General features: G+C 48.3%; 1 protein-coding gene across 5 annotated transcripts in view; it reads right to left on the reverse strand.

Annotated features, from left to right (window-relative positions):
- The window catches only part of Hlcs (holocarboxylase synthetase), a 171,824-nt gene that overhangs the window by 112,910 nt on the left and 40,411 nt on the right, over positions 1-18,503 (reverse strand). The window lies entirely within an intron of this gene.

Genomic DNA, 18,503 nt, shown 5'->3' on the forward strand with positions numbered 1-18,503 from the left:
ATAGGGAACTTTTGGGATAGCATTTGAAATGTAAATAAAGAAAATAATAATAATAAAAAATAAAATAAAAAACATCCGAGGAAGGAGTGGGCCTTTGCTAGTGGCCAAATACAGTGGGGCCTGAAGCCTCTTTCCAATGCCTGTGACCGTGATGGGGGAGGGGAGGGGACCTCCTGGATCGTCCAGCGTCCTTTGCCTTATGCCCTCACTGACCCCAGGCCTCACTGTGGCTGACTGGGGGGTTTGCCCCAGGATCTCCTTATCTCTGCTGGGGTTACAGGCCAGTGAAGACGCACGCCAAAGTTTTGTTTGTTTGTTTTGAGATTTAATTATTTTCGTGTGTTTCAGTGTTTCAACAGTTGTGAGCCACTGTGTAAGATGCTGGGGACCAAACTCAGGTCCTCTGTAAAAGTAGTTCGCGCTCTTCGTCACAGAGCTAACCACAGAGCTAATGTCCCAGCCCCTGAACCCAGGTTTTGCTAGTGCTTGGGATCCAAACTGGGGTCCCCATGCTTCCAAAGCAAGGGCTCTTGCTCACTGAGTCACCGCCTTGTGTGTGTGTGTGTGTGTGTGTGTGTGTGTGTGTGTGTATAGGCCAGAGAAAAGCTTACCCGAGTGTGTCCACTCTTTCAGCTAGGTGGGTCTTTGAGATCACAGTTGGTCAGGCTTGGCAGCAAGCCCCTTTACCCACTGAGCCCTCTTGTCAGCCTCCCGAGCTATGTTGGCACTCTTCATAGTTGGTTCTCAGCTTGACAGGAGCTTTAGACTCTGGAGGGGAGGGCTCCTCTCCCTCCCCACACCACCATAACATCCTGCCTGTCCAACTGGCTTCACAACCACAGAGGCAACAAGTGGCAGAGCTGGAACTTGATGCCATGAGACCGAATCCACCTGCCCCAGAATGCTTGCTCTTACTCCTCCCCATGGTCTCCAGCAATGCCCCCCCTTACCCAAGTCCAAGCAACACAGACTATCATGGCCCGCTAACAGTGCCCCACAGACAGATACAGCTCTGACAAGTGCAAGCCGGGGTAGTGATGATACAGGGGTGGGCTTGGAGCTGGGAAGGCCTGTGGGTCAGTACGAGGAACTTCAGTCTGAAGCTTGGATTCGCCATCTCCCTGCTGCTTCTATTCTGACAGATGGCATCTCTCACACAAAACAAAGATTTTTATCACGTAGCTGAGTTACTCCTGGCCTCACAGCGATCCAGTTTGGGCACGATATAGTGTGTTCAGAAGGTCCAATAGAGATCTCTTCACAGAACTGTGGGCATAGTTGAAAGAATCAGAGTGAGGGTCGAAGAGGCACCCGGGGCCCACAGGACCAGGGGGAGCAAGAGGGAAGAGCCTCTCAGCGGGGCTGCGAGCACAGGGAACACAGACCAAGCTCACGATGGAACCAACCAGACCAGCGGACAGTGCAGAGGGTGAGGGAGGACTGGGAGCTACCCGGGGAGGGTGCTCACAGACCAGGCCTGGCTTCTGTTCCTGCTGCCTTCTGCCTTTCTGCACACTCTGATCCTCTTGTAGAACCTAGGCCAAACTGGAATGGGAAATCTGCGACTCTGTCTCGGCTGCCTTTCTGTTGTGTTCCAACACAATGAGACAAAACCCGGCAGGTTTATGGAAGGAATGGTGGATTTGAGGGGTGGTGGGATCTGAGCAGGTGGTTCCTCCTGGCAGGGAGGCACAGCAGTAGGCACAGTGGCCAGAACAGGAAGCTGAGAGCTCATGCCCTCAACTGTAGGCATGAGACAGAGAGAGAGAACTGGGAGTGAGGTTAGGGACCTCTCTGAGTTCACCCCCTTGTGACCACACTCCTGCAGTAAAGCCACACCCCTGAAGAACCACCCTGAGTCCCCAAGTGTGAGACCAGGGGACACACCTCACTTAAACCACTACAGCCTACTATACATGCCACCTGTGCTATGAATCTGAGGGCCACGCTCCTCCATCTCCATCCACACCAGTGCCTATTCAAAGTAGGCACTCAGTATGTGTCCAGTAAATCGTCTTCCTTTTAGTATGTAAAGTGATAGCCTGGCTCAGTTGCAGTAAAAGGCCCTAGATTTACTACTTTCTACCCCTCCACCCCCCAATGCTCCCCCCACTCCCCACCCCCCACCCCAGCCAACTAGTGAAGACCACAAAGGACTTGAGGGGGAACAGTAACAGGAGAAATGAATAAGTCATTTCTAACAAGGCTGGTTTTATGGGCCTCACACCTCCTCCGGGCCAACCAGGCTGTTCTAGGAGCACAGGGACGGGGAGGGCTCCAAGACAAAGAGAGAGGCTTTAGGCAGGAATCGGGCACTGCCCTTACAACAAGAGGGGTGGACTTCCACTCACAGGACTCCTGGGTCTGGGTCGGCATCCGCAGGAGTCTCCAAGGCCTTCATTAGCTGTGCCTTATGCGAAATGCTCGCCATTTGTCAGAGTCCAGCACAAACCAACTTCTGACAGTTTGGGGAACATGAAGGGGGCAAAGCCAAGGAAACCATGCCTGGGGTGCCAGTGGAAAAGCCTGTTCCACTCTCCAGGAAGCGGACTCACCTGGCCTCCTCGTACTTCCTGCTATGGTCTGGGTGTATCCCACAAGTTCGTGGTCATGGCCCTAATTCCATAATGCAGCAGTGTTGGGGAGTGGGGACTTGTGAACGGTGCTTGGGTCACAGGGAATCAAGGAGCCCAAGTATGGATAACTGCCCCCCACCTTCTGCCCACTCTCACAGAGCAGTCCATCCCGCGTGTGTAACTTCCTCCACAGATATCTGCTGCATGGTATGGCTTGCCGGTGGCATGTACCCCAGAAGCTCACATGTTTGTACATTTAGGCCCCTGGTGGAAGCACTATAGGAGTGGAAGCCTTAGACCATGGATAGGTCTTCCAAGTCAGACTGGTCCAGCCAGACTAAGCAGGAGCTCTAGCATCCAAACACCCCTCTGCCACTGAGCCACTCTGATGTGAGGAGCTACAGTCTTCTGAATCCACAATCCAAAGCAAAACCCCTTTGCTTACATCCTCTCTGTTGGGTGCTCTGTCCCACGATGGGACCACAATGGCTTCTGCTGGCCACCAGGAGCTGAGACACCTCCTCTGCATCTAGGATATACTCAGGTTCCACCATTTTTCATGTGCCTGTCTTCTGTCTGCCAGGCCTGGCATTCTCTGGAGCTTTGCCCATGGGGCAGTTGTCACTGGACATGGGGGTCAGATGAACGGACCTGCCACCAACCAACTATAAAGTCAAGTGAACACGGCTTGTGCTAGGCCTCCAGGTCTCCGTTTTCATTAGGCTGTTGTTGTTGTTGTCTGTGGTTTTTGTTTGCTTGTCTGGATTTGGTTTGATTTTGGGGGACAGGGTTTCTCTATGTAGCCCTGGTTGTCCTGAAATACCCAGGGCCACGTGGGAGCTAATGTCACTCTCTGACAACCCTAGAAGTAAGTCCTAAAAGCCGCTGCCTGCCCTGAAAGGAAACTAAGGGGGCGGCTCAGAACCATTTTCCTTATTAGTAATAACACAAGCATCTTTAAAAACAAAAGGTCCAGCTGGGGAGATGGCTCTGACAGTAAAATGCTTACCATGAAGGGATGGGGACCTGAGTTTAAAACCCACGAACCTGAAAGAGTTGATGTCAGTCCAGGTCATAATATCAGCAAAGTAGTAGGGAGGGAGAGCAGGTGCATCCTTGGGCTCACGGGCCAACCTGTGCACTAAATCAATACACCCCTGAGTCAGTGAGATCCTGTGTCAGAAACAAAGACGGGAAGAGCTGAGCAAGCCCTCCATGTTGACCCTTGGTGTATAGCCTCACGGCTGCATGCACGAACAGATCCACGCATGCACATATGCATGCTCATGCATGCATGCACGCATGCACACAAACATACACACTCAGAGGCATGCAAGCATGCTTGCGCTTGTGGCCCTTTTTATCAACAAACTGTCAACAGTAGTGACCTTGACTGAAGGTCTAAGTGTGGTCTAGAAGTTCTCCATGTCCTTTTACTTTTCCAGAACCAAAAATGTGGATTGAAGGTTCTAGATTGAAGAATCTCTAAGGCCACTTCTGTTACTAGCCGAAGATGTGGCCCTCTTTAAAAAAAAAAAAAAAAAAAATCAAAACAGAATGTATTAGTTCACATGAAAGACTGGGGCAGGAAAGTGCGGCTGTTAAAGCCAGCCCGATGGACAAATGAGACCATAGATGAAAAAAAAAAACAACCTTTCTAACCCCCCAAATCAAAACACAAGCTAGAACACATTGGGTCATTTTGCATTTAGCTGGATCTGAGGACGCCCCTCACTGCACTCCCTTGCTGTCTGCATCCATGCAGGGCTGCTGAGGCCATGCCAGAGGGAGAAGCATTTGAGAGACTTCTTGACTGCAGAATTCCACCGTCATGGAGCAGTCCCAAGACAGGCGGGCCACGCAAGCCCTGGTGCGTTTGTGAAGCTCCTTGGCGTGAGGGATCGGGGTATTCTAACAGCTCACTGGCAGGGAATGGAAAGCACACAAGTCGTAATCTTGGGACTTGAATCCTGTCCAGATTCTACGTAATCGCTGGCTGACAGGGCTGCAGCTTGAGTGTGCGTGGCGACTGCAGGCTGCCTGGTGAGACCTGAGTTTTGAAACCAGGAATGGTAGCTTAACAAAATTTACGGGTTGTCGAAAAAGTCACCAGCCTCTGGGGAGGTGAGCTCAGCCTTCTGACGGCTGCCCCGGGTGGCCGGTTTTGGTGAGAGGCGTTGGCTCTCGTGCCGAAAGCTTTGACCTCCCCTTCTTAACGAAGGTCGCTACAGGCAGACAGGCCATTCCAGGTAAGAACTGGGGGTGACCAGGGAAGCAGGAAAAACCCAAACGAAGGTGTGGCTTTGAGCCACGTAAGTGATCACCCCGTGTTTAAAAAATGAAAGCAATGAAAGTCCTATCTTTCAAAAGTAGAAGGACCTGAGGCACATGGGTCTCCACTGCAGCACCACACATGCGCATGCGCACACATGTACAAAGAGTAAATGGAATTGAGTTGTGCGTGTTCGAGGTATATGCATCTGTGTGCGGGTGCATGCACACATCTGTGTGGGTGCACACTGCCTCTGCGTGGGCCTGTGGAGGCCAGAGCTCAGCTTCTGGTGTCTTCTATCATTCTTTACCTCGGTGCTGGGGGCAGGATCTCCTCAGCGAACCTGGAGTTAAGTCAGTGGTTCTCAGCCTTCCTAAGGAATGCGACCCTTTGATACGGTTCCTCCTGTTGTCGAAAATTATTTTCATTGCTACCTCATAACTGATCTTGCTACTGTTATGAATCATAATATAAATAGCTGTTTTCCAATGGTCTTTGAAAGGGGTTGCGACCCACGGGTTGAGAACCACTGAGTTAAAGCTATTAGACTGTCTGGCCAGAGCCCTCCAGGTCTCTGCACCCCAGTACTATCTGGCTTTTTATGCGGGTTCAGGTTCTCCAGACTCACACTTACAAAGCAAGCCCTTTGCCACTGAGACATCTTCCCAACCCTGAGGGTCTATAGCTGAGGGGCCGAAGTCAGAAGGGCAGAAAGGATTTTACTTTTCCGCCTTTCTACATAGACTATACAGTCTACCAACTTCTGCATTCTAAACTTAGGTGGTCTTTACTGCAACATAAAGACTGCTTCTCAGGGCAGAAACTTGTAGAAGGCACTGCTAGCGCAGGGCAAACAAGCACTCGGCACCGTGAGGTCTTCAGAGTCACAGCATTCTGAGATATAAACAGAAGAATCGAGGCCGACGGAATGCAAGGCAGGGAGTCTAAGGAGCAGAAGCTGTCCTCCTCTTCTTCCTACAGTGCGCTCCCTCGGCCTGCAACCAGCAGAGAACAATCTGGAAACAATCGCTGGCAGCTGCTCTCATCAACAAACTGTTTATTGTAACAAAGTGGCTGGGTCAAAGGCTGAACATCAACCTGAAACTGAAAGCAGAGTATAACCCAATACTTGCTAAGGAAACGGGGACTCCTCACGGGAGAGGGGGGGGACAGAGGTGAGAAGCTCACACTCGAGTTCTTTCTGAAAGGGTCAGAGTGGGGATAAACCTACGCAGGTCAGCTCAGCTGCCTGTTGTTGTGTGTGGCCACAGCTATTTACTGCTGCCTCCAGAAGAGTCTTGGAAGAGGCAGCACCTCTCCCCGTCTCCACCAACCCCGGGTTACAATGGCTTCCCAGTTCCCTCTCTCGTCTGTCTCTCATTGGCCTCTGTCTCTCAGCGGCCTCAGCAGCTTATGCACGGTGCCTAGGCAAGCAAGACAGTCTGCTCGTGTGTCAGTGTGTCAGTGTGTCTAAACAGAAGCTAGAGGGGAGAGAACTAGAAAGCAACCCTCTGCCACGGGTGCCACAGTGACCTCGGAGCAACACTTTCAACCAGGGCTGTTATCTCTTTAGAAGGGCATACTGAAATGCTCACAAGGAGAGGCAAAACAATAGCTGGGATTTGGTTTGGAATCACGGCACAGAAGGCGTGGATGTGCACAGATGGACTCTGACTGGCTGTAGGTAGACAGCCATGAAGGAGTGTGACAAGTAGAGGGGCGCATTGTGTGTCCATTCACAGCTGCACATGCGACAGTTTCTATGAGGGGGTCTACTTTTGTTTATGTGCACAGTTCAGCAGTGGCTCAGAGAGAAGAATGTTTTCTTGGTTTTTGACTGTAAGAAAGTTTTGAGTTATCAAAACAAATATATGAGCCCCGTCAAATACAGATAGACATGTTCCATGCTGGTGCCCGGTGCCCGCTGGGCACTCTCTGAGAGATGCCTGAGCAGAGCCGTGACTCTCTACCCAGCACTGGAAAAGCGGAAGGGATGCGCCACATCTTCTCAGCACATTCACGGCCCAGTCGTAAGAACCAGATGCAGAGTGAGAACCAGCAGATGGTACTGAAAAAGGCTTGGAAACATTACTCAGAGGTAGAGCAGGTGCCCGGCATGGGTGAGACTCTGGGGTCGATTGCTAGCAGAGACAGATGGACAGGAAGACAGACCGGCAAGCATGCGTGCACACACACGCGCACACATACAATTATTTTACGGCAAGCATGAATCTGCATCAGAGATCACCTCCCTAGGACTTCCCTGCACTGTGGAACAGGGAACACGCAGTAAGAAAACCTAATATCAAGTAACAGGGGCCACGGTCTTAAAACAGACAGCACAGTCTTGGAAAATGTAATTTTGTTTGAAAATCTGGGACTAGTTTAGACTGTAATGATAATTCTTACAGTAAAGATAAATTAATTTGAGAAAATACTTGACTTTTAAAAAAAAAAGTAAAATATTCTTTAATTGTGTTTAAATTAACCGCTGACCGGTCTCCAGTCAGCATCTGTTCCTGTATAAACTGATAGTGGCAATAATTAGGGTTTTAGGACAGGATGCATCCCAGGTAATTACCTCAGAGGGTTGGTTTGGCTATGTTTTTGTTTTGGGGCAGGGTGGGGGGTGAGAGGTGTTTTTAAGCCTGAGAGTTTTCCTCTGCAGGCATATGTAACTTTGAGTTGGAGCCCCAGCAACACAGACGCACATGTAAATTCACACACACGTGTGCACACTTGGAACTTTTAGTCTAACTGCTTTGCCAATTGCATCATAAACACCTCAAGGCACGGAGAAAGGATGTGGAGGGCATCTTGTCTCTCATCTTCTGACAGAGAGGGAGACTCTGGGTGCCCGTCCTTTACAAAGGCATCTTCTATGAAAGACTCAGTGTGAAGAATCTGCTGTGTTAGGCCTATGCCCAACACCTTGGAAAGAAAATGTTCCAAAGAGAAGAATCTTCAAAGTTATAGACTTCGGACTTTTAAATATTGTAGACTCAGAGGCTGTAGGAAAGCAGACATTCACCAGCCATACATCAAGGTTGCCGACAGAATACTCTCGTTAACCCAACTTGACATTTTCAGGCAAAGGAGATTAAAGATGCCCATGTGCTCTCCAAAAGTTAACCACCGTTTTTAGAATATAAAACCACTGTCTGGTGCATCTTTTAAAAGTTATATTTGCTTATCTGTAGAAATTACAAATGGGAAGGGGAAGCTGATTAAATATCACACGATATACACATGTGTATTTCTCTGATCACCGGAGGGAATCCTGTAAATATGTACAAGTTCCACATTTTTATTAATTAGTTAAATTTTTTATTTGTAAAGACCTGAGAAGGGAATGGGTGAGGCCACCCTCTCAGGTTTCTCTGAGAATTTTACTCTTTTATTATTATAGCTTTTAGTTTTAATTTTCTAAACTTTCACTTGCGGAGGGGGTAAGCTTATTTCACAGTTTTTTAAAGTACGGGTTGAAATAAACCTTAGCGGTTGCAACGCTGACACATAGAGTGGCCCTCCTCCTATCCTTACAGACAGGTGATAACTTGCACCTTCACGAACATTTAGAATTTAAATGTCCTGTACTAAAGCACCCCTTCTTCTTTCCCTCTCTCTCCACCAAGGCAAATGCACATAAGACACACACACACACACCCCACCCCTTACACTGTGACCCTTCATGTGTCACGGAGAGAGGTGTGACCTCCCTTGGTGTCAGAGGTCTCCCGATATTCCAACAGTATCTCCTTATCTTCGGGGTCAAGGAGGAAACACTGCTTCAGAGACAGGCTGTCCTCGGGGTCAAGGAAGGAAACACTGCTTCAGAGACAGGCTGTCCTCGGGAATCTTATTTTCAGTACAGTTTTAGCTACAGGAGACATACGTTTAAATGGATACATGCACAGGCACGTGCCTAACATGAGAAAGTGAAACACTACCAACAGCAATTAAAGCAAATCTTCTAACGGCTGTGCCGTTTTCACCTATAAAAGCCATGAACCTCAGAAGATAAAATGGGGCGCAAACTCTAAAATTGTGTTATGCAGGATACTCTCCCTCATGACCAGTCAGAGCTGGCGCTGTAGTCTTTAACTCCAGTACACCCCTCTTCTCCATTGACACATTAAATCTGTGTACATTTATAGTGAACAACATGATGCCTGACCTGGGTCAGCTGTAGATGGGAGTAGCCGACCCACCTTCCTCTGATTACATTACTGAACTGAATGCTGAAAACCCCTGAAGGAAGGGGAATTCACGTACCCCCAGCAGGAGCCTAGAACACAGTCTCCAGACCCTCGGTGCACACAATCCTACGCCCACCCGGTGGTAGGACTGAGCATGGAAGGTCTGCCCAGAATGTATGTTCCATCTGAGGTAAGTGCCTGGTGGACAGACAGACAGACTAACCTCGGTGGAGTTCCCTGCTTTCCTAAGGAAGCCAGAGAAAGGTTGCAGAAGGACCCAGTCCAACTGCAGCACCCTGACCCTCTCTGCTGAGGCTTGACCACCACCCGGGTGCAGCAGCAAGGCTGGCCTGATTGTTCTGAATTTTCATGTTTGTCCAAGAAGCCAGCTCTGGCATCAGAGCGACGTCCAAATCACTAGCATGGACAGAAAGAGCAGTGACACTCGCTCTAATGCACACATTTTCCAAGTGGCCGTCAGGTCCCAGACCCTCACATTCCTGCACTGACAGGAATTCCTGGCCACAGGGCCAGGCCTTGCCAGTTACCATGGGTGCCTACCACCGGCCACCTTGAATCCAGGTCTCACCTCTGCACCTGATCACAGGGCCTTTTGATGGTGCCCCTAACCCAGTACCAGTGTGGGCCGACTCCTAGGGATGTGTCTGTCGGACCTGAGAGACAAAATTCTGCTGGTAAGAACGCTCCGAGATTTAGTAGAGACCGCTTCAGTCAGCTTCCCGGGAGGTAACGGACGACACGATGCAAACCAGCTCACACATGGCAGCTATTAGGGCGCTGGTGTAGGAGACAGAAAGCATTTGCTCTTGGAGGATTTTATTCCAAATGAGCCTGCTTCCCATCCACAAATCTGTGACTGCATAAACGCTGGATATAAATAGTCTATGGAAACAGAGCCGCCTTCCTAGCCACGGTGCAACCGTAAGCAAGCGGCTGCAGAGCTGCGTGGACCTCCACCAACCCCTCCAGATCCCATGGCAAAAAAAAAACAAAAACCCTCCGCTCAGAGAAAACCAAAATCGTGCCGAAACTCAGCAAGGCCGGGAAGCAACGGGAGCCACGTGTGTCTTGTGTGCATCTCCTTCTCCCGTGAACAGTTCTCTCCTGCCTGATGTCTGCCCTCCAGTGTGGACCCCGAAAGCGGCTTTGAAACATGTTTGTGAGAACAAGATTCATACACAAAGGCAGGTCACCCAGTAGCTCAAAGGCTCCTTGAAAAAACAGCCTGTAAAAAGGAGGCTGAGGACAACACCCCATGAATTATGCTTCTTGCATTTCGGAGTCAAAAGGGATTGTGTCGCCTTTACACAGGCTTTGTGCTTGATAACAGGAAGTCAGTCGAAATGAACAAAAAAAAAAAAAAAAAAAAAAAAACCTCCAGTATTGGTGGGGAGAGAAAGAAGAAAAGAGAGAAAGGTATATGAAAGACCCTTGAAAACATTCGCAGCTATAAAAGCTTTTAAATGTTGGCTTTAATCTGCCAGCTGCTCTGGGCTGTTCTGTAAAGCAGCCGACACAAGACCTCAGCAGACACACGCACGCCAGGAGCCACCCAGTGCACCTGGGACCCCAACTTTCTCTCCGATTTGGATCTCCAAAGAAATATTTCTTTAACTGTATTTTAAAGTATTGCTAGAAGTTTGTCCCTTATTTAAAATCCAGAACTAGGCCTAAAGGCCACAGGAGGGAGGGGAGAGTTCCATGTTAAAACTGTGCTTAAAAAAAAAATCTGTCAGGCAGAGTTTTTTGGTTTTGTTTTGTTTTGTTTTGTTTTTTCTTCTTAAATGGAGTATTGGAATTTAAAAAGCAACAACACTAGGCACAGTTTTGTTTTTAAATATTAAGAAGAAAGAACCCGACTTTCAGGCTGAGGACACAGTTCGGTAATAAAACAGTGAGGCGGGCCCTGGGTTTGAATCCCACCTAAGTAAATAAGTAAATGAAAGCTCGGATTCCCCATCCCAGGGGACAGACGGACAGACGGACGGATGGATGGACAGACAGGCAGGCAGGAATGCATGTATGCATGCATGCATGCACCTCATCCTGCCTATTGGGGAGTCCAGATGAGATCATGAAGCACATTAAGAAGACTCGGTTGACCAAAAAGCGTGTCATAAAGACAAGAAATGACCATTTCTCCCAAACTGCCCCAGCAGCTGGCCCACCCTCACTAGCTCCCGAATATTTGCTGAATGAAGCGGCCAGTGCAGACAGAAGGGAGTCCCGCGTGGAATGACTTAGTCTACATTCCGTCATAAAGCAACAAGACCAGAAGAGAAACTTCCACTTGGTAACAGCTATGTGTTAAAACACCACACTAAACACCTTAAATGTGAGCAATTGAAAATGAATTTTCAGGAAGGGCTTTCTGATACATCTACAGATATAAAAACGATTCTCACCTACAACAGCTAATCACCAACAGGAGCTGGAGTTTGAGGAAGGAAATAGCGTTTCTTTGTATATGATTTTAGGTTGAATCAAAAAGGAATATTGTAACCTTTTTCTGTCTTTAAGCATGTACTGATTCATGCCATGACTCCAACAGCACCAACATCACACACACACACACACACACACACACACACTCACACACACACCACCATGACTTTGCCCAGCTGCTTTATCAACAAACTCAGTTGTCACTTCTTGTTATGGTTACATCTTGATCCCCAGGGCAAGTAACTGGACACCCTTAAAGGACATCCTCAAAGAGCTCCTGCCAAGCATGAGCCCAGATGGAGTCCCCCAGGTCACCTACACACCACTGCGCCCAGGTCACCTACACACCACTGCGCCCCAGGTCACCTACACATCACTGAGCCCCAGGTCACCTACACATCACTGCGCCCCAGGTCACCTACACACCACTGCGCCCCAGGTCACCTACACACCACTGCGCCCCAGGTCACCTACACATCACTGCGCCCCAGGTCACCTACACACCACTGCGCCCCAGGTCACCTACACACCACTGCGCCCCAGCCTAGTACACACCTAGAAGATCTCAAGGTTCTTCATTTTGAAAGAAAGCAAAACAAAAACAAAAAAACAAAAACAAAAACAAAATGTGTGTGTGCTCCCTAACTGAGTGGGAAGCCGGGGGAAATCTGCAAACAGCCTGGGTTCCTCAGAGCAACGGCCGCTCCCCTGGTTAGAGGTGGGGTGTCCATGCTCTTCTGCATCCTCTGGCCACCCGGGAAACATCAACATGTCACACGGCTGGGGCAGTATGAGGTGGAAGGTGGGGGCTGGCTCTAAATCCCGGCTGGCCTAGTCGCTCCACAGGAGCCACCAGAGACTCCAGTGTGTCCTCCTCCTTGTTGCCCTCCCTCGGACAGAGATTAGAAGGCAGGAGAACAAGACAGTTTTCATTGAAAAAGAAGTCTGCTTTTATTTATAAAATTATTATATTTTTACATAAAACAAATATTTAACTTTTCCTACACAACATCACAGAAATGGGTCCCTTCTCTGCCTTTTCCTTACAAATGTGTGTCTCCCACGGCATACTCAACACTGATGCTGCATTCCTGCCAACACCCTGTCTTTTACTGAATGGAGGGCTGACAGGAAGGCCACCATGTAATGCTAGCCCATAATATATCTTACATCAACCGTTCGGCCTGTCAGCCCGACCCTTCACTGGCCCCTGTATGAGTTAATTTATGGAGAAAGAGTGCAGAGGGTTCGGATCACCCCAGCAGAAACAGGGCTCTGGTTGTGACTAGTCCAGCAACGCCTTCCGCTCACACGGGTGAACCTCATGAGGCCCCCACACACCAACCCTGGAGCTCACTATAAAGCCGGGCCACCATGACTGTGACATGCCACTCACGGGAGTCAAACAGTCCACTGGCGACACTACACCCCCTAAACCAGCGGATCCCAACCCTCCCAACGCTGTGACCCTTTAGTACATGCTCTGGTGACCCCCAACCATAAAATTATCTCAATGCTACTTTATAACTGTGGTTTTGCTACCGTTGTGAATCATAATATAAATATCTGATATGGAGGATATTTGCTACCCACGGGTTGAAGATGACTGCTCCCAATAATTAAGTCAGATGTCGAATTTCAACCAAGTGTCAGATCCCAATCAGGTTTTAAGTACATATGAGAGGCTTCCAAAGTTGATGACACACTAGTTTGTTTTTTTTACTTATTAATAACTAGCTTGGCTCAATATGAAAGTAACATACATCTCTCATAGACAATTTTGAAAGATATAAAGAAAACTTTAAAGTGTTATTAAAATTACCTTAAGCCTACCACCAGAATGTATATGTATATATGCATTTGTACATGTTTGTATATATAAGTATTTGTGTGTGCATGTCTATATGTGTTTGTCTGTGTATGTATATGTTTATATGTGCATGTATATATATGTGTATATGTGTATACATGTACACGTGCATATGTGTATGTATTTGTGTATACATATGTGTATGTTTTGTGGGTGCATGTGTATACATATGTGTATTGTGTGCGTATACATGTGCATGTGTCTACACACCGTGGCTCTTCCAGTCTTGTTTCAGTGGACCCAGGTACACAGCATGCGGTGTTGGTGGTTTTCAATATACTGGCCTCAGCTGCGGCCTGACCTTCCTCCTGTCCCTGGGAGGATGGATCAGATGTAAAGACCCATGTTGGAAAGGAAGGCAGCTTGGCATGGGAGCCGCCCCTCAGCAGAGGGGCCCTGCTTTGCCCTCCCTTCCCAGTGGTCTCACTGGTCACCATGGTAGGGTCTTACTAAGGGGGGCCCATGCAGGTCTTGGTGTTCAGGTAGGAAGGGGATTCTCAGCAAATAGCCCTCACGGACACCGAGGGTCCCAAGTTCTTTATGTGTCTCTTTCTATCACGGTGGGTGACACAGAAGCATGGGGTGGAGGGAATGTCATAAATCTTGCGTGCTTCTTGCCGTCAAGAGCAGCGTCAGGGCTCCACGCTGAGTAAACACAGCTGCTGCTCAGTGAAGATATTTAGATAATTTCTCTATTTATTTTGTTCTTTCACATCTTGTACTAGAACAGGACTTAATATTGAATAAATGTTGAATGAATGGATGGATTTTATGAACTGTGGCACTGAAATGACTTCTACAGATCCAAAATAAAGTGCCACCAATATAGCAGAAAATGTCCAAATTACACTATGTGACACTGATATACAGAGAATAAATTAAATTTCTGAAAAGTTACAGTTAGAGGGGTCTGTAACGCAGGTAGCCTAGCTCAGCAGCGACACCATGTGGTGAGAGCGTGGATTTCCATGAGCAGAGAGCTTCACAGGAAGCAGGAAGTCTGCACAAACTCCTAAGTCAGGCGACAGGTCCAACAGATGGGAAAGGCCAAGATCCTCCTCCTGTACCTCTCATCCAAGAGAGGTCAGTGAGACCTACTGTACACAGATGCAGGGAGAGAGGTCAGTGAGACCTAGTGTGCACAGATGCAGGAAGAGAGGTCAGTGAGACCTACTGTGCACAGATGCAGGGAGAGAGGTCAGTGAGACCTAGTGTGCACAGATGCAGGAAGAGAGGTCAGTGAGACCTACTGTGCACAGATGCAGGAAGAGAGGTCAGTGAGACCTAGTGTGCACAGATGCAGGAAGTGAGGTCAGTCAGACCTACTGTGCACAGATGCAGGAAGAGAGGTCAGACCTACTGTGCACAGATGCAGGAAGAGAGGTCAGACCTACTGTGCACAGATGCAGGGAGAGAGGTCAGTGAGACCTAGTGTGCACAGATGCAGGGAGAGAGGTCAGTGAGACCTACTGTGCACAGATGCAGGGAGAAAGGTCAGTGAGACCTACTGTGCACAGATGCAGGAAGAGAGGTCAGACCTACTGTGCACAGATGCAGGGAGAGAGGTCAGTGAGACCTACTGTGCACAGATGCAGGGAAAGAGGTCATACCTACTGTGCACAGATGCAGGAAGGAAAACCAAATTGCTTCTTTGGTTTATAAACTGAGCTGCACAGGAACTTGATATGGCAGCCTCAGCATCAGGACAAGGGCAGGAAGAATCTTCTATCTGTCCCCCCCAAAAAAACATCTCTTACTGTTTCTGTTTTCAAATAGTTTGGAGAACTTTTGCTCCAAGAAAACACAACTCTTGATCAGTACCAGAAAGGAAAAACCCTGACCTCTGGCCAGAGTGTTGAGAAATAACATCAACGAAGACACACACGGTCACACGTGTGTTCACTGCCCTGAATTCTCAATGTGACACAGAAGTCAGTAAGAATGAAGCAGCCAGGAGCCGGGCGTGGTAGTGCACGCCTTTAATCCCAGCACTCGGGAGGCAGAGGCAGGCGGATTTATGGGNTNGAGGNCNGCNTGGTCTACAAAGTGAGTTCCAGGACAGCCAGAGCTATACAAAGAAACCCTGTCTCGAAAAAAAAAAAAAAAAAAAAAAGAATGAAGCAGCCAGGAGGAATGACCATCCTCAGAGCCGACCTCAAGTCTGTGAGGGAGACCGGGACCCAGAAAGAATCTCAAAACTATTCTTTCCAAGACTACATGTACATGCTAGACAGACTACACGTGCATGCTAGACAGACCACAGGTGCATGCTAGACAGACTACATGTGCATGCTAGACAGACTACATGTGCATGCTAGACAGAGCAAACATTGGCTTTCCCCTTTGTCATCCCGTGGATTGTGAGTGGGTAAGCTAACGTTCCTCCAGCCAGCAAATGCCACCTCCACTGCCACTGGCTGCCACGGGACATTTTTAAAGAGCCAAATTCACTCTGTGTGTGTCTGCATGTGTGCATGCACATGTGTGCAAGAGAGTGTACATGTGTGTGTGGACACATGTAGAAGCCAGAAGTCCTCTCATTTGTTCACCACTGTATGTACTGAGGCAGGGTCTCTTGCTGAGCCCAGAGCTGGACAATTTGGCTTGTCAGCTTGCAGAGAGGCCCACCTCCACTCCTCACAGGCTGCAATTGCAGGCAGGCTGCTCTACCTATCCAGCTCTTTATGCAGATGTTGAGGGCACCAAGTAAGGCCCCATTGCAAAGACATCCAGAGATTGTCCACTGTGTATCCTCCTCAGTCCAAGAACAGAGAAACTGAATACCAATTGTTCTTCCAACAAAAAAAAAGCCCCACAGCTTAGGTGTTTTAGTTGTACATGTTCTACCTAAAGAGTAAAGTGTTCCAGATTCCTTCCCAAGAAAATAACCCAAGGCTATCTTTCCTCTTCATTTCTCTGCTGTGGTCAAAAGGCCTACAGTCAGGACTGGGAAAAGGGCAAGCAGAGCTGGGGCAAGCCAGCCAGCGTTACCCTCTAACCACCCAGGCTGCAAGCATGCAGAGATCACACACTGAACCTCATCTCCAGTTCAATCCTCGATGTTCAGGAGAGAAAGTAAGGAGAGGGCCTAGGAGGCTGACGGTCACATTCCACTGAAGACAGGTGGCCTTGGCCCACACAGACAAGAACCTAAAGCTCTGAGGAATGGCTCTAGCTGGTATTCTTATGTCATAAGTCAGAGTCATAAGTTTTGCCATATGAACTGAACATAAAACCGCAGTGAGTAACTTGGAGTTGGAATTCCTATGATGAAGACACAAACAGAAGCCATATGATTAATGCATCAGAAATGGTGTGAACTGTGGAGCAGGGCTTGGCGGCTCACACCTGCTGAGGCAGGGAGATCCCTGCAGGTTTAAAGGTGGCCCCTGCTACAGAGTGTGTTCCAGGCTGGTGTGGGCCAGTGAAAACTTGCCTCAAAAAAAAAAAAAAAAGTTGTTTAGAAATTAGATAATGAAATGTAATAAATGAATGTTTTTTAAAGGACAAAAGATCATCCTGTGTTGATATTATTTTTTCAATTGAAAGCATTGCCTTCCATTTCTTAGCCTAGATAGCAGGAACTTATTAAGCACATCATGTTTTCTTAACCCAATAAAGCTCTTAACAATCCAACCATTGCTGCATTAACTCGCATTATCGTTTAAACTGCAGTGCTTACACAAGTCTCCCATGCTGCCTCCTCTGGCCCTCACACAATCCTCTCGGACCTTCATCTGTCTCTCCACGTCAGTATGGTGCACCCACACAATGCAAAGCTCTGATCCCCACAAACCAAGCTCGCCCAGGGACAGCAGCCAACCTGGAAGGCAGCGCCTCCCCCTTCCACAGTGTAAGCATGAAGGGTGGATTTTGCTCTTTTCAAGTGAAGCAGGTGGGTTCAGTGTGTGGCATCCCCTGGCCACTGTGCTTTTGCTGTATGTTAACATCACTAACCCCACAGACTGGCCTGCTGCTGGCTGAGAACAGAAAGAGCTCCAAAAAATCATTTGTCACAATGAATAAGAAATTGACAGCGTGTCACCATGACGGGATTAGTAGGAACACACACCTGGAGAATCTGGCAGGCTGCCCAAAACCAGGTAAACCTCATAGACCAGCGATGAATACAGGTGGGCGGGGGACTCCGGAAACACGGCCAACACTTCCGTTTTCCTTTTAGACACGAGTGGCAAACATAACACCTAAAGCCTTCTGACCACAAGGCAGCAGACATCAGCACACAGAAGCTGTGATTTCCCACCTACTGAGGAAAACCCAGGTCAAAACAACTGGTTTCCATCCCAACTGATGGCAGATTCTACAACAGCCATGCTCAGGGAGCTAGTTCCTGCGCTCCTTCCCACTGATGCCAAAAGCCAGAATCTCAAGTCTCATATAGAACAGCACAGCATGGGCATATGGTCCATGCATGTCCTCCTACAGACTTGAAGCAATCTCTAGGAGGCTAGAAACACATCCTGCATTGCAATGCTATGTGAATACTTGTTACGCTGTACTAAAAAATAGTCTGTGCGTGGTCAGGAGAGGCAGGATTCTTTTTAGCTATGTACATGTGTGTGATGTGTATGTGATTCTTGTGTGTGCTCTGTTGTATGTGTATGATGTGTTATGTATATATAAACATCTGTGTGTGTTCATAAAAGTAAGGGTAAGCATGCACTATAGCACACACATGTCAGAGGACAAGCCTGAGTGTCCCTCTTCTACCCTGCTGGAGACAGGGTCCCTTGCCATGCAGGCTGGCTGCTGACCAGGAGCCCTCGGGACTCTCTACCTCTGCCTTACATAAGGAGGACACACAAGTTCCTAGGACCTAAAGGTCAACACGCTACACTTGGTCTTTACCCACGGAGCTGTCTCTCCGGCCTAATACAGGCTCCTTCCTTATTTTTTTCAAGTATCTCATGTACAGTGGTTGCAGCCACACAAATATAGAACCACTTGTGTGGAGATGGCGCCGTGCACTTTGAGCACATAGGACAGAGCTCCATTTCTCCACAAAAGGACCACAAACTCCAGACTTCACAACCCCAACTCCAGTCACCTCTATTTTCCTTACACATACACACACACACACACACACACACACACACACA

The sequence above is a fragment of the Mus pahari genome, chromosome 12 (assembly GCF_900095145.1).
Source record: "Mus pahari chromosome 12, PAHARI_EIJ_v1.1, whole genome shotgun sequence".
Lineage (NCBI taxonomy): Eukaryota > Metazoa > Chordata > Mammalia > Rodentia > Muridae > Mus > Mus pahari.